The 15058-nt window shown below is 47.9% G+C and overlaps 1 protein-coding gene across 3 annotated transcripts in view; it reads right to left on the reverse strand.

Moving 5' to 3' along the window:
- The window catches only part of RIMS4 (regulating synaptic membrane exocytosis 4), a 57968-nt gene that overhangs the window by 34175 nt on the left and 8735 nt on the right, over positions 1-15058 (reverse strand). The window lies entirely within an intron of this gene.

The following is a 15058-nucleotide window of genomic DNA, read 5'->3' on the forward strand; positions in this document are numbered from 1 at the left end:
TATTTGTTGATTGAAAATATTACACAAGAGACATCATGTGAAGCTTGAGAGCCCTACAGAAGCCTGTCTCAGACTAGATGAGATTCATTCATTCATTCACTCACAAAGTAATTTTTTGAGCACTTTCTACATATCCAGCACTGTTCTAGGCACTGGACCTAGAGCAGGAAACAAAATAAGGAAAAACGAACTGTCCTCCTGAATCTCCATGCTAGGAGAGGCAAGCAAACATCAAGCCAGACAAATACAGAAAGATAGAGAGGATACTAGAAGGCAATGAGGGCGGGGATGAGTGTTTCTCTCTGAAACAGAGTGATCACAGAAAGCATTCCCAAAACAGGGAACAGAAACATAAAGGCCCATGGCAGGCATGTCTGGTATGTTCGAAGGAGACAACAGTGGCTCTAGCAGACAGAGCAAGGTAGAGTGGTGTGAGATGAGGTTTGAGATGATAGGGCAGGAGGAGAGGGCAGACTGAAAAACTGACACTCCTCACACCAAGCTGGCATATAATGGATGGAAGAGATGGTGGTGATGATGATAATGACAATGACGATGTGATGATAAAAGCAGCCAGCATCCATTGGGCACGGGTGACAGGTGCCATGCTACTCAATTAACATGGATTTCTTTACCTAATCCCCACAACAATCTGTGAAATATGTCCTGTATCATACCCATTTTACAGATAGGGAAGCTGAGGTTCAACAAAGTTTACGCAGCCTGGAGGTGGCAGGGCTGGGACAGGAACACTGGCCGTCTGGAGCCAAAGTCCACTGGTTCGCTAATCACACTCTGTCCTGTTCCACATGCACCATGAATACCAGTTTCCTCCCTCCCAGAGTTCCTAAATCTTTTGGAGTCCTTTGAAAATCTGCTGGGAGCTGCTTTTCCCCAGAGAAAAGTTTTGATTTTCTCCAGGAAAAAAAAGAGATGCACAATGATATAACTTGAACATAATTTCAAGAGGTTCAAGGTTATAAACTCCAGCCCTAAAAGTAAACATTTTGTAAGCATTTATAGCAAAAACAAGAATTTTCAGAATTTTCCAAAGATGCAATAGGGGAACACGAGTGTCTGCAATACCAGCTAAAACCACTTCTATACAATTTGTCAAGAGCCTATCAGGAATAAGGCACTTGTAGAATCATATCTCATTTAAACCTCGTTTTAGTTCTGTGAGGTGATTATAATCAGGATCCCTTTACAAACTAGGAAACTGAGACACAGAAAGTTTAAGTAACTTGCCCAGGGTCACAGAGGTGGTATCTGGCAGAACTGAAATTAACCACATATCTAGCTGGCTCCAGACCTCAGTCTCTATTCCAGACATTCTCTTCTGGCTTCTCCAATGGCATTTCTTCATCTTCCCAGACAAGGGAAGAAACTTGCTCAAGGTCTCACAGCTCAGCACATCTGGAGTAGCCATTAGCCACATGTGAACACTTAAACTTTAAACTTTAAAAAAAAAATTAAGAATTCAGTCCTCAGTTGAACAGATCACACTTCAAGTGCTGAGTAGCCACCTGTGACTAGCGGCTACAGTATTGCACAGCGCAGGCACAGAACATTTTTATCATTGCAGAAATGTCCATTGGGCAGCGCTGGGTTAGAACTTGGTCTCTTGACTCCCAGCTTCAGTTTTTCCACTGTCAGAGGCTATTAGACATTAGATTTGCTTGATAAATGAAGTTGAGCTCAAAGAGGAGACAGGAGGTGGGTACAGTGGTCCATACCTATAATCCCAGCGGTTTGGGAGGCCAAAGCAGAGGATCATTTCAGCCCAGGAGTTTGAGACCAGCCTGGGCAACATAATGAGACCCTGTCTCTAAAAAAAATTTGAAAATTAGTCAGTCGAGGTGGCTTGTGCCTGACTACTTGGGAGTAGTCAAGCTACTTGGGAGGCTGAGGTTTGAGCCCAGGAATTCAAGGCTGCAGTGAGCTATGATCACACCACTGCACTGTAGTCTGGGTGACAGAGAAAGACCCTGACTCTAAAAATAATTTTTTAAGTGGGTGATTTTACTACCCACTTAAAAAAAATGATACTGATGATGCTGATAACAATGACTGCCATTTAGTAATAACTTTTTCACAATGTACCCCATCAACTGGAGCAGGGCTGGGCATGTATTAAGCACTCAATAAAACTGTCTTTGATGTTGAATTTACCATGCAAATGTCTTACAGAGCAGTAATAATAATAAATTTCTATGAAGTGAATGCCTTACGGCTGCACTGCGCCCAACCACACCTAATGTCATAAGCGTGACACGTCACGCAATCCTTCCAATAACCTGAGGGGTAAGCACTGTTATTATCTCTATTTACAAATGAGGACACCGAGACACAGCGAGGTTATGTCATTTGTTTAAAGACACAGCTGATAAGGTAGAAGAAAAAAAGGGAGAGGGTGGTTTAAACCCAGGTCTCTCTGAATTTAAAATCTATATATTTTTTGCCTCCCAAATCAACAGAGTATTTTGTGTACAACAAAGGCCTGTACAAATGTTACTTACCAGTATCATCACAATATGATAATGTCTCTTTTTTTTTTTTTTTTTTTTTTTTTTTTTTTGAGACAGAGTGTCGCTCTGTCGCCCAGGCTGGAGTGCAGTGGCATGATCTTGGCTCACTGCAAGCTCCGCCTCTCGGGTTCACACCATTCTCCTGCCTCGACCTCCCGAGTAGCTGGGACCACAGGCGCCTGCCACCAAGCCTGGCTAATTTTTTGTATTTTCAGTAGAGACAGTGTTTTACCATGTTAGCTAGGATGGTCTCGATCTCCTGACCTCATGATCCGCCCGTCATCACAGTATGAGAACTTATTTTTTTTAGAGATTGGGCTTTGCTGTTGTCCAGGTTGGAGTACTATGACACAATTGCAGCTCACTGTAACCTTAAACTCCTGGGCTCAGCATTCCTTATACCTCAGCTTCCTGAGCAGCTAGGACTACAAGTACACACCACCACATCTGGCTGATTTTTATTTATTACAGAGATGGGGGTCTTGCTATGTTACTCAGCCTGGGCTGGAACTCCTGGCCTCAAGCAATCCTCCTGCCACCTCAGCTTCCCAAAGTGCTGGGATTACAGGCATGAGATAAGCCACTGTGCCCAGCTCAACATGTGAAGATTAATGGGCCCAGGGGGAAGAAGGATTTTCCACATTCGAGCTGCCTGTCAACGGAATGGGGAGCCCCTGGGAGATTGTGAGCTCTCTTTCCTGTTGCTAGAGGCACCCAAGGGAGAATAAACTCCTACCCAGCAGGCAGACTGGGATGGGAACTGGGCTGTGGTCCCCAGATGGGACACTGGATCAGCACAGAGAATCCCAAATGTGGTTGAATATCAGAATCGCCTGGGAGCTTGTGAAACAACAGAGTCCAGGCTGCATGCCCGATTTTTAATTGAGTGGTCTGGGTTGGGGATCAGGATCCTGGCTGCTGACAAAAGGCACATGCAGAGCAGGTTGAGAGTCACAGACGAACAAAATGCTGAGTGTCCTTCGTACCCAAGATCACTGGATTGCAGAAGCCACTAAAGGAACTCAGGACACACTCTTAAAAAACACAGGATTTGCCTAATAATAATGAAGGCATGCTCTGGCCAGTTACTGTGCCAAGCATGATACCCGTGTCCCCATAGACCCCTCCTCCCCAGGCTCCTCTACCCTCCTTCCACTTTTCAACTCCAGCATCCTCTCTTCCAGGAAGCCTCCCCTGATTCCCAGAGCTGGGGACCCCTCTTTGGAGTCCCACACAGAAAAGATTCTCACTTGTGAATGTCTGTGTCTATGTTTACCCGCTGCCACTCCAGGCTGTGACAATGCCAGTGTCTCACTCAAGTCCCTGCGCCCAGCACCTAGGGCCTGACCCAGTGGAGGTGCTCACTAAACATCTACAGAGAGGACTTGCTCTGCTCCTTGAAGGATGGACAGAGGAGGCAGCGAATAAAGCAGCCGCTGCAGGGAGGAAGTAATCCAGGTCACCAGGTTGGAAGGAGACAGAACCTACAAATTTTCCCCGCCACTGTTCAGAAGAGGCCTGGGCTATTTATAGCTCACAAGCCTTCTGCTTCTTGCATTTAAAAGCAGGGCCAGGCATAGAATAAAATCCTGGGGAGGTCTGTCAGTTTTCAAATTTATTTATTTATTTTCTATAAGAACGGGGGCAGAAAGCAGGGACAAAAATGAACCATGGCTATTAGGGTGAGCTGCCTCGTGCTGTCCCTAGGCCTGCCTTGCCAAGTCTGTTGACAGAAGAGTGGCAAGCAGTTCTAGACCTGATCTTAGAAATCAGAGTGTCCCTGTGGAGAACGGCCTGTGAAGGTCCTTTTAAGGTGATTTTCAAATGGTAGCTTCAGCTTACAAACTAGTATTACAGCATGACCCTGCGTTGGTTTAAATATGTGTTCTTGTGTGTGCGTGCACGCGCACGCGCACACACCCCTAGAGAGAAATAGCCCTAGTGGTGAAGCATTCTACTTTTGGATTACAGAATTTGAGACATTTTAATTTTCTTTTTGTGTGCTTTCTCTGCATTTTCCCAAAATTGCCACCATGGGTGCACATAGCATATACAGTTTTACGAGGATGTTAGACTCAAGGAAACCAGCTCTGCCACTTGCTAGCTGTCTAACCTTGGGAGAATTACCCAATTTCTTCATCCGTAAAGTGGGAACAGTGACAGAACCTTTCTTAGAGGTTTGCTCCAAGGATTGTATAAGGTAACATATGTGAAATCCTAGCACAGCATCTGGAATGTGGCATGTGCTCAGGAAATGCCAGCTAGTATAACTGGACAAGCATTTGTAACTCGTGAAAGCATGATACCGTTTTTAAAAATTAAAACCATAAATGGCGACTCTCCCACTCCTGGGTGTGGAAGGAGCCCTGAGAAGGGATTGGATCGTGGCTGACTGAGGAGGGCTCAGGGGCCTGAGTTCCAACTTGACCTGCCTGAAAATGTACAAATGACTCCTCCTCTTGATCAGTTTTCTGACTTTGAAAAGGTTGGTGGAAGGGGGTGGATGTTAAGTCCTGCTCCTCTAAGCAGAGGCCCCAGAGGACTGACGATGATGCTGTAACTCGGATCTCCAAGAAGGAGCTGATCCTGGTCCCACCCGGCCCCTTTCCTAGCTCCATTTCTTCCCTGTGTCCACTTCCTAATGCACCTGCTTTGTCCCCCTGAGACACAAATAAACCCCAGGAAGCTTCTTCCTAACCACACAGGACCCCAGTGGTCTGGGGCACCTTCCCCACATCCAGCCTGGTAGTCAGCCTCTCGCCCTTCAAGGTGGGACTCAGCACTCTCTGCTCAATGGAGTCACCATTATCTGCTCTGCTTGTCTTTTCCCCTGGGCTGAGAAAGTCCTGGTCCTATTTAGCACCATAACTCCAGTGCCCAGCACACTGGAGTGGGCCAGTGAATATTTGTTGACTGCAAAAAGAATGCTATAAAATATGATCCAGGGCAGTGCCAAGCAGCAGGCAGGCTCACAGACTTGAGTGTCAGGCAGGTCTGTGTTTGAACTTATTATTATACATATATTTTGAGATGGAGTTTCGCTCTTGTTGCCCAGGTTGCAGTACAGTGGCGTGACCTTGGCTCACTGCAACCTCCACCTCCTGGATTCAAGTGATTCTCCTGCCTCAGCCTCCTGAGTAGCTGGGACTACAGGCATGCGCCACCATGCCCTGCTAATTTTGTATTTTTAGTAGAGACGGGGTTTCTCCATGTTGGTCAGGCTGGTCTCGAACTCTTGACCTTAGATGATCCACCCACCTCGGCCTCCCAAAGTGCTGGGATTAGGGGTGTGAGCCACTGTGCCTGGCCTGAACTTATTATTGAACAGCCCTGGGCCAAAGATGGGCCTGTCCTTTCTGAGCTTTAGTTTCCTCATCTGCACATGGGGTATGACAATGGTATACCCCTCATAGTCTGATGTTTCAATAAGATAATCCAGGTAAAGTGTTCAGAATGCTTGGCATATATGAAACAATAAATATTACTATCATAGTGAGAATGATCATTAACAATGTAAAATGACTTGGTGACTACCTCCGGAAACCAGTCTCAGCACTTTCCCTTCAGGTCTGGTTCGGGTCTGTGGGGTCAGGTGCACTCCCGGACAGAGTGCTCCCTGCACAAAAATGCCCGACTGAGAAGGGGCACAAGCAGAGGTACAGCCTGTTTTCCCTTGTCCAGCCGTGTACTCTGCTGGCACTGGAGAAAGGGGAACATTGTTCTGATTCATCCTCCTAGAGGAGGCAGCACTTTTAAAATTCTACCACCAGGATGCGGGGAGGGAGAGAATTGCCTTCCTCTAACTTGTATAAGGATGCTATCTAAGTGCTGCGTCTGGACCAGGGCCCTTGTTATGGGACCATGAGGGGAAGGGCCACCCTGGGCTGCGCTCACTGTCAGTTCTAAGGATGACACAAAGGCCCCTCCAAGATTATGGGGCCCATGGCAGGAGTACAAATGGAGGACCTCATACTTATTCTAAATATGTAAAAGTTATAAATCAGGCTATTAAATAAAATATGTTCTATCCTTTCATTCTGACAAATATGTCTTCATAATGACCTTCAAGGCCAGAACAGTTCAAATTTAGAATCCTCCAAGTGCCGCAGATAAATGTGGAGTGGGGAGGGAGCCAGCCCTAGGCCATGGCCCACCCTTTCTCCTTCTGCTCCCATACCCAGAGGGCTCACTCTGCACCTCTGTGCTGGCTGTCACCTCCACAAACAGCACCTTCAAGGCCACACTCAGGATACTACCGATGGATGCATCCACCCTCAGGAGAATGAAGCCAGGGAAGGGGTCGAGACAGACCCTGAAAGCTGACTCAGGGCCATTTGGGCAGGGAATCTCAGGGTCCCCATGTCTAGAACAGGCCTAGAAGGAAGAGTCCCGGTGGGTAATATTCCCTTCACTCAACAAGAGTGAAGCCAGAGGCCTGACTGGAGGAGGGTCAGAGAACATTCCAGTAATGCTGGTGACCCCAGATCAGGGCCCTCCTTGCCCAGGTTTAAAGGTAGAAACAAGGGGTGGGCATGGTGGCTCATGCTTGTAATCCCAGTGTATTGGGAGGCCAAGGTGAGAGGATTGCTTCAGCCCAAGAGTTCAAGACTAGCCTGGGCAACATAGCAAGATCCTGTCTCTACAAAAAAATAAAATTAGCTGGGCAGGCTGGCATGTACCTGTAGTCCTAGCTTTTTGGGAGGCTGTGGCAGGAGGATTACTTGAGCCCAAGAGTTTGAGGCTTCAGTGAGCCATGACTGAGCCAGTGCACTCGAAGCCTGGGTGACAGAGTGAGACCCTGTCTCTAAAAATAAAGGCAGGAACAAGACAGCACCCAATTCTACCACCAGCCAGGTCTGATATTCACCAAATGGGTCATGAGAAAACTCACAAGAGGTTTATATGGGGTGATTCCTTTGGGGATTGTGGTCTCCAATTTTTGCCAAACCCTTTTCCAAATCAACAGAGGTACCAACCACTTGGGGGTGAGGTACGCATGAAGCTTCTCTTACTTTCTTCCCCGGCAAGGCTCAGATTGAGGAGGCACATCTGTAGACCCTGTCCCAGCCTGGGCCTTTTCTGGGGCTGGAGACATTCGGACCCCACTCCCAATTCCTGGCCAGGGCTGAGGTCGCCAACCGTTCAAACTTAGCCTTAACAAAAGAGTGGTTTTCCTTTATTTTTTTATTTTAATTTTTTAAAGACCTAGACATTTACCTCTGGAGAGAAATTATGGGCTTCAAGAGTTCTTGACAAAGAGCTTCGTTCCAGAAATGTAAAGCCGGCATTTTAAATTTGGTTCTTATTCACTGCTGGAAAGTATTAGAATGAAGATTACAAATTTAATAATGTAACACGGCAGGAACTGGCCCGGCCTTGTCTCCAGGAGAGTAATTTGTTCCTGCCTTCAAACCGGCACTTCCCAGCCTCCCAGCATCACCAGACCAGCCTGGTGACACACAGCTGACTTTTTTTGTCTCTTGCGCACTGGCCCACGTGGCCAGCCCAGACACCAGGAGGTATCACTACCCTGGCCTGATAACTAGGGGTAGATGGTCAGATCTGTCTGGGGAGAGCCACTATAACCAAAGGGAGCCATCTCTGGGTCTCTTGGCTTCACTCCTTGCCTGCGGCCAGAGAGGTATTTAAAGACTGGCAAACCCCAAGTTTGAGTTTGTCCCATCCTTAAAAACCCAAGAGGGGTTCCAACTGACCTTAAGCTCAAGCCCAAGAGCCTCACCTTTAAAGGCCTAGTATCATCCAGTTCTGCCACCTCACCAACCACATACCCCTTTCCCTATGTGGTACATAGCTTTCAAAAGACCATGGCCCATTCCTGCCTCAGGGACCCTGCACAACTGCTAATACTAACAAGAACTAACATGTACTGAGCACTAACTATGTACCACACACTGTGCTAAGGGCTTCACAGGTGTCCTCTCACCCCTACCCGGTGAGGCAGGCAATGGAGCCAAGTGGTGAAGCTCCAGGGACCAAAGAGCTGGACTTGAATCCTGCCTTGGACGCTGTGTGATCTTGGGCAACTTACCTAATGTCTCTGTGCCTCAGTTTCCTCATCTATAAAATAGGGATAGTCGGCCAGGCGCGGTGGCTCACGCCTGTAATCCCAGCACTTTGGGGGGCTGAGGCAGGTGGATCACGAGGTCAGAAGATCAAGACAATCCTGGCTAACACAGTGAAACCCCATCTCTACCAAAAATACAAAAAATTAGCCAGGCGTGGTGGTGGGCGCCTGTAGTCCCAGCTACTCGGGAGGCTGAGGCAGGAGGATGGCGTGAACCCAGGAGGTGGAGGTTGCAGCAAGCCAAGATCACACCACTGCACTCCAGCCTGGGCAACACAGCAAGACTCCGTCTCCAAAAAAAAAAAAAAAAAAATAGGGACAGCCCCCAAAACAACCCCACAGAGTAGTTTGGAGGCTTGAATGAGTGAATGGAAGTGAAGTGTCAGAATGCAAGGGGTGCCATGTAAGCCATGTTAATTATCTTTATCGGCCTTTTACAGAGAAAGAAACAGAAGCATCACCAAGTGAAAAATAACGTGGAATAGGTCACGCAGCAGCTAAGGAGAGTGTGGTCTCCAGTCTCTGAAGCCCTTAATTTTTACCATGATATGCCCATTGTAGAAAATCTGGAAAATACAAAAAAAGCACAAACTAGAAAGCAAAAACTATCCATAATTCTGTCATGCAGAAGCAATTATAGTTATTTCCATCTGTGGGGAGAGGGGAGCGGGAGGGGGAGAGACAGCCACACAGAGAGTCCAGGATTCCATCCCCCTTCCCATCACTATCGAGTCTGTGTTCACAGCATCCTGTCTCACCCCCTCCCCTCCCCTGCCCTGCCTTCACTTGGCCAACACCACTCAAACCTCAGGTCTCTACTGAGCTGTCCCCCTCCCTGTGCCCCCTACCCAACACGTCAGTTCTCCCTGCTATGGCCTTTCCCGGCACCCTGTGCTTGTCTTATATGACTGTTTATCACAGGCATGATTGGATTATTAGTTGCTCCTTCAAGCTGTGTAATGTCCAACACCTCCCCTCACCCCAGAAACCAGAATGTAATTCCATGACGACGAAGACTGGACTTGCCTTAGGTCACCAGAACAGGGCTTGGCCATGAGCAACTACTAGAGAAGAAAGAAGGAAATAGAGTGGGGAGGAAGGAGAGGAGAGAAAAGGGGAGGAAAAGAGGGATTTGGGATTCAACTCTGCCTCTCCCAAATCAGTGCCCCCTTGGTGGGATGCAGATGGGAATCACACAGTCCCTGCCCTGCAGGGGCTCACAGTGTGACAGTGAAAAAGTGAAAAGCCAGACTGTGCAAGCACTGGAGACGGAGAAAAGCAAAACACCACGGGAGCTCCCAGGAATGGTCACCTCCACCCTAGAGAAGAGGCGTGTGCTTCCTGGAGGAGGTGATCCTGGAGCCCTGCAGAAGCAGACATCAGGCGTCCCAGTTGAGGAAATGGCCCAAGTAGAGGCATAGAGGGAGAAAACTCAAACAAGACTGTTAAATATGAAGAAGCTGGATTTTGCCTGGAAGGAACAAATGCTTGGAAGAGCTGGAAATATGAAGTCAACTAATCTGGCTCTATACAACTAACTTGTTTTCCGTGTTCATCCTGTGCCTTTCTAGTACATTCTCCAAATAGTCAAACAAGCCATGCCCCTGAGCTGGAGTGAGCAATGCTGTCAATCCTCACCTCCTAAACCCTTATCCTGGCCCTGTCTCCTATTGCCAGCACCTGCATTTCTCTGCCTGAGCGCTACCACCCATGGCAGGCTGGAAAAACACAGGCAATAGCCAACTCTCTGATCTGCCCTAGCAGCTCTTAACCAATGACTGATGGGAACTGCTATATTTTGGGTGGGATAACTAAAGTGCATGTTTTACCCCAGGAGTCCGCAAACTATGGGCCTCGGACTAAATCCATCTTGCTGCCTAATTTTGCAAATAAAGTTTTATTAGAACACAGCTCACCCATTCATTTACATATTGTCTGGGGCTGCTTTCTCACTGCAACTTCATGATTGAACAGTTGCAACAGAGACTGTATTCCTGCAAAGACTAAAATATCTACTGTCTGGCCCTTTACAGAAGCAGCTTGCTGAGTTCTGTGCTACACTGTCTCCCCAGAAGTCCCCAGCAAGATTAAACTCCAGTTGCCCTCGCTCGAGGTAACCTGCCTGATAACACACAGTCTCCTGACTTCTTTCTCTGCTTCACTTCCTCATCCATCACCTTTGTGAACCATATGAAGCATACAAAATTCCATTAGACTGCTTCCACTAATAAAAATGGCAGTTTCAGGCAGTTTGCCCTAATACTTGTACTTGACTCCTTGTGTCAGACTCTGTTCTGGGAAAACCTAAACTAGGAGAGCAGGGCAAGTGTCATCATGCCCATTTATGCCCATTTTACAGACAAGCCCTAATTTAAAGCTGTTCTCTGCACACACATTGTCTCCTCAGCAAAGGCAGAGGTCAGCCTTGGTTTGAGACCCTTCCCGCATTCCCCAGTCAGAGCCTTGTCATGTGTCTTTGATATCCGCAGTATTATTAAAACACCTGTAGGTTACCTCCTGCTTACAGCTGTGAACCTGTTCATCTAATGAGGAAATCAAAGTTCAAAGAGGGGAATGACTTGCCCAGGATCAGTTGGCAAACTGGCAGAAATGAGATCTCAAATCCAGGTTTCTTTATGACAAATCCAGGGCTCCCATGACAAATCAACTACCCCTTCTGCTTTCACCTCAGGCCACCTATCAGGGCTTCTGCCCACCTCTCTGGATACATGGCCAACTTTCCATGAGGATCAGGCAGGTTCAAATATATTAAAATCCTTTGTCAGACACAAAGGATTTCATGTTTGCAAGATGCAAAGTAGAAAGTCAGGACAGACACCCTCCAAAGAGGGACTTGGAAAGAGGTCCAGAAAGAAGCACCAGATACAGGTATATATTCATGAAAAACATTAAATATAGTACAGAATGCTGGAAAGAACACAAGTGTTAGCATAGGCCTGGGTTTGAAGCCCTGTTCTGCCCCTCACTAGCTGTGTGACCTTGGCCAAGTCAGAAGTCCATCTAGATGCTCAATTTCCATATGGTCGAATGTAATGACTATGCCCACCTTGTGGAGGGTGACCTGAAATGAGGGTTGGACATTGCTCAGCACAGAGCTGAGCACACCCACTCTACCCGCTCTGTAGTCAGGGGTTCCCAGAGAGTGGGTGAGTGGACCCCACTGGTGCCCCGGCCAGATCCCCCATGCCAAGCAGGTCCCCCATCACTCAGCTGCCATGAGTATCTGTTGGTGCCGGCTCACAGCTGCCCCATCTTTGGACAACTGCCCTTAGCTCATAGGAGCTGCCTTGCCCCAACAGTTATGCCCTCAGGGGACTATCCTGCTATAGGAGTACCGAAGGCTAGTCAACCCTGCCATGCCATCCATTCTCCAGAGCTCCCCAGGATCTGGCTGAGGTTAGCCTGCAGCCAAGTGCCCATGTCTGGCTGCTTCTTCTCCTGCCCCTTGCTGTGTCTCCCTCTCCCTCTCTTGCAGGTTTCACCTGCGAGCACTCCCGCAGTCTATTACTTGCACAAAAATCCATGTCTCAGGCTAAGACGGTGGAAACCATGAAGAGTTCTCCTGTTTTTCTGGATTCTTTATAAAATCAAGCGACTTCTGCGGAGAGTCCAGAGAAGAAGGTACATGTTAAATTCTCCCTTGAGCCGGGCGTGGTGGCTCATGCCTGTAATCCCAGCCCTTTGGGAGGCTGAGGTGGGCAGATCACCTGAGGTCAGGTGTTTGAGACCAACCTGGCCAACATGGTGAAACTTCATCTCTACTAAAAATATCAAAATTAGCTGGGCGTGGTGGCACACGCCTGTAGTCCCAGCCACTCAAGAGGCTGAGGCAGGAGAATCATATGAACCCAGCGGGCAGAGGTTACAGTGACCTGAGATCATGCCACTGCACTCTAGCCTGGGCGACAGAGCAAGACTCCATCTCAGAAAAAAAAAAAAAATTCTCCCTTGCTGGAGCCACACACCTGACTCCCCTCAGGGCCCAGCTGCCCAGTTTGGGGGTCCCTCTGTTAGGACGAAGCATGCCCAGTAGAAGCTGGGCACAAATGGTAGCTTCGTGAGGCCAGATGGCTCGGGGGTGGCTCGGCCGGGGCTTGGGTGGGCCCCAGAGGCACCTGGTCCAGTCTTGGTGTTGGACCCAGGCTGATGAACGATGCTGCTCAAGACATTTGCGAGGAACTAAATTTCATTAGAGGACCCAATTAGTGACATATCTTTCCACCCACTCTCAGGTGATTCCAGGTGGCATTTACTAGGAACACTGAGTGCTGGAGATGAAGGGAGCAGACTTGAGGCCTCAGGTGCTACAGGGTCCATGATGGCTTCTTGGGGTGCCTCGGGGGACGGGGAGAGACCCTGAGCTGTGTATCCAGAAACATCAGTGCCATAGACCTCCTGCGAGGCTTCGGGCGAATTGAGATTGCTCTCTGGGCCTCAATTAAGATAGCCACAGTAGATGACCTCAGAGGAACTTCCAACTAAAATAATGACAGCTAACACTCTTAAGACACTTCTACTGCGTACCAGGCTCTCTACCAATATTTATTCATCTAATCCTCTTGACACCTTCGAGGCAGGAAGGGGCTATTATAAGCCCATTTTAAAGATGAGGAAACAGGCTCAGGGAGGTTAAGTGACTTGCTCAGAGTCACACAGCCAGTAAGTGGTAGAGCCAAGATTCAAATCCAGGTTATCTGGCTGTGGAGCTCATTACTTCCACCATGCTATACTGCCTGGTGCAACCCAGCTTCTCTGGAACTCTCACAGTGCCTGGCACAGCAATGGGCACCGCCATCAGTGCTTAATAAGAATTCGAAAACAGGAAAATAAGAAAAAACTGGTAGCCTGAAAGAGTGTGATGGCGGCTTGTGGGAGTGGGACTGGATAGCTGAGCAGGAGGGAGATGCCACTTCCTTGGATGTCCTCTGGTGCTGTATGGCTTTTTTACTATGTATCTATGGTATCAGCACTAATAACAGCATAAAGCATTACGAAAGCTGACAACAGTGCTTGTACCAGGGATGGGACAGGAGGATCAGAAGACGGGGGTGCCCAGGACACTTCCACTGGATATTTTTTATGTGTTTAAAATGTTGTAGCATCTGCATATATTACCTAATCCAAAAAAAAAATACTTACTTTAAAAATTATCCAAGGACCAATCAAGCAAAGATCAGAGAGAAACTGGCAGGAGGGGGAGCTCTGGGGATGAAAAATAACCATCTAGGGGTTACTGCAGAGTCGGGGGAGACAAAGGAGGAAATGGAGGGGCCTGTACAAGTGTCCTTCCTTCGCTGGCAGACTCCTCGTATATCTATATCAAGCCCACCAGACTCTCACTCTGCAGGCAGGGACACTGAGGCCCAAAGAGTCAAAGAAAAGTGGGTGTAGGAGACACTGAGACTCAGCGATGAACAAAGTCCTTCTCTCTTTACTCCTAACACAGCCTTTTAGGCTCCACTGTGCACACAGTAAACACCACATACCTAGAACAGAGCAAGGAGGCCTGACGCCAGCTGTGTGCTGCTCCATCCCATCCTTCCTCCACCCAGATGTGCACATCACATCATTTTTACAAAGTCTACAGGAAGAGGAAAGGCAGCAGCTTCCACCGCTTGGATGTCTTCTATGTGTTGTACACACATTCTCCCGAATTCTCACAAGGTATCTCTAACTCCATTTTGCAAAGGACAGGCTGAGGCCTAGATCAGTTACATACCACGGTCAAGATGCGCAGCTAGAAAGGGCCAGAGATGCAAACCCAGGTCTTTGGGGCTCCCAAGTCCGCTCATTTTTACTGTCTCAAGCCACCCCTCACAGATGGCATTTCCCATCAGTTTAGGACAAGTCTCACCTGGAAACTATTTGTAAGTGCCTTTGTCTTCAGATTCTGAGTTGTATGGGGCTGGGTGAGAATCTCACACCATAAGGTTGGGCCCCTGCCTCCAACCTCAGCTAGACCCCAGTCTTCCCTAGAAAATTACCAGCGACCCCTTTCTTAGAAACATCTGAATAAATGGACTCAGTAAATTCCCTCGGTAGCATTTCCCAACACTTTGCCCCCTTTACATCGATGATTCCTTTAATTTACTTCTTCCCAGTAGAGGCTTATCCTCAAATAAACTTCCTGGTTTTAACACATAGCCCTCCCTTTTCCCAATGCAGAAAAGGGACCATGTCCTGTTCTCTCTGGACAAAAACGGAGCTAGACCTGAATCCTCAGAATTCCCAGAGCTGTCTGGGTCCAATATCCCATGCAATGATATCATGGCCTGATGCATTGCTCATTTTGACTCATTTATCATTTGTACAAATGACTTCCTGGAGGCTTTATGAGGGCCTATGTGTTAAACCCGGCGCAACGCAGGCAGCAGCTGAGACTCATCTGGATCACAGACTCTGTGACGGAAACAAGAGGGCCTGA

The sequence above is a fragment of the Rhinopithecus roxellana genome, chromosome 13 (genome assembly GCF_007565055.1).
Source record: "Rhinopithecus roxellana isolate Shanxi Qingling chromosome 13, ASM756505v1, whole genome shotgun sequence".
In the NCBI taxonomy this organism is placed as follows: Eukaryota; Metazoa; Chordata; class Mammalia; order Primates; family Cercopithecidae; genus Rhinopithecus; species Rhinopithecus roxellana.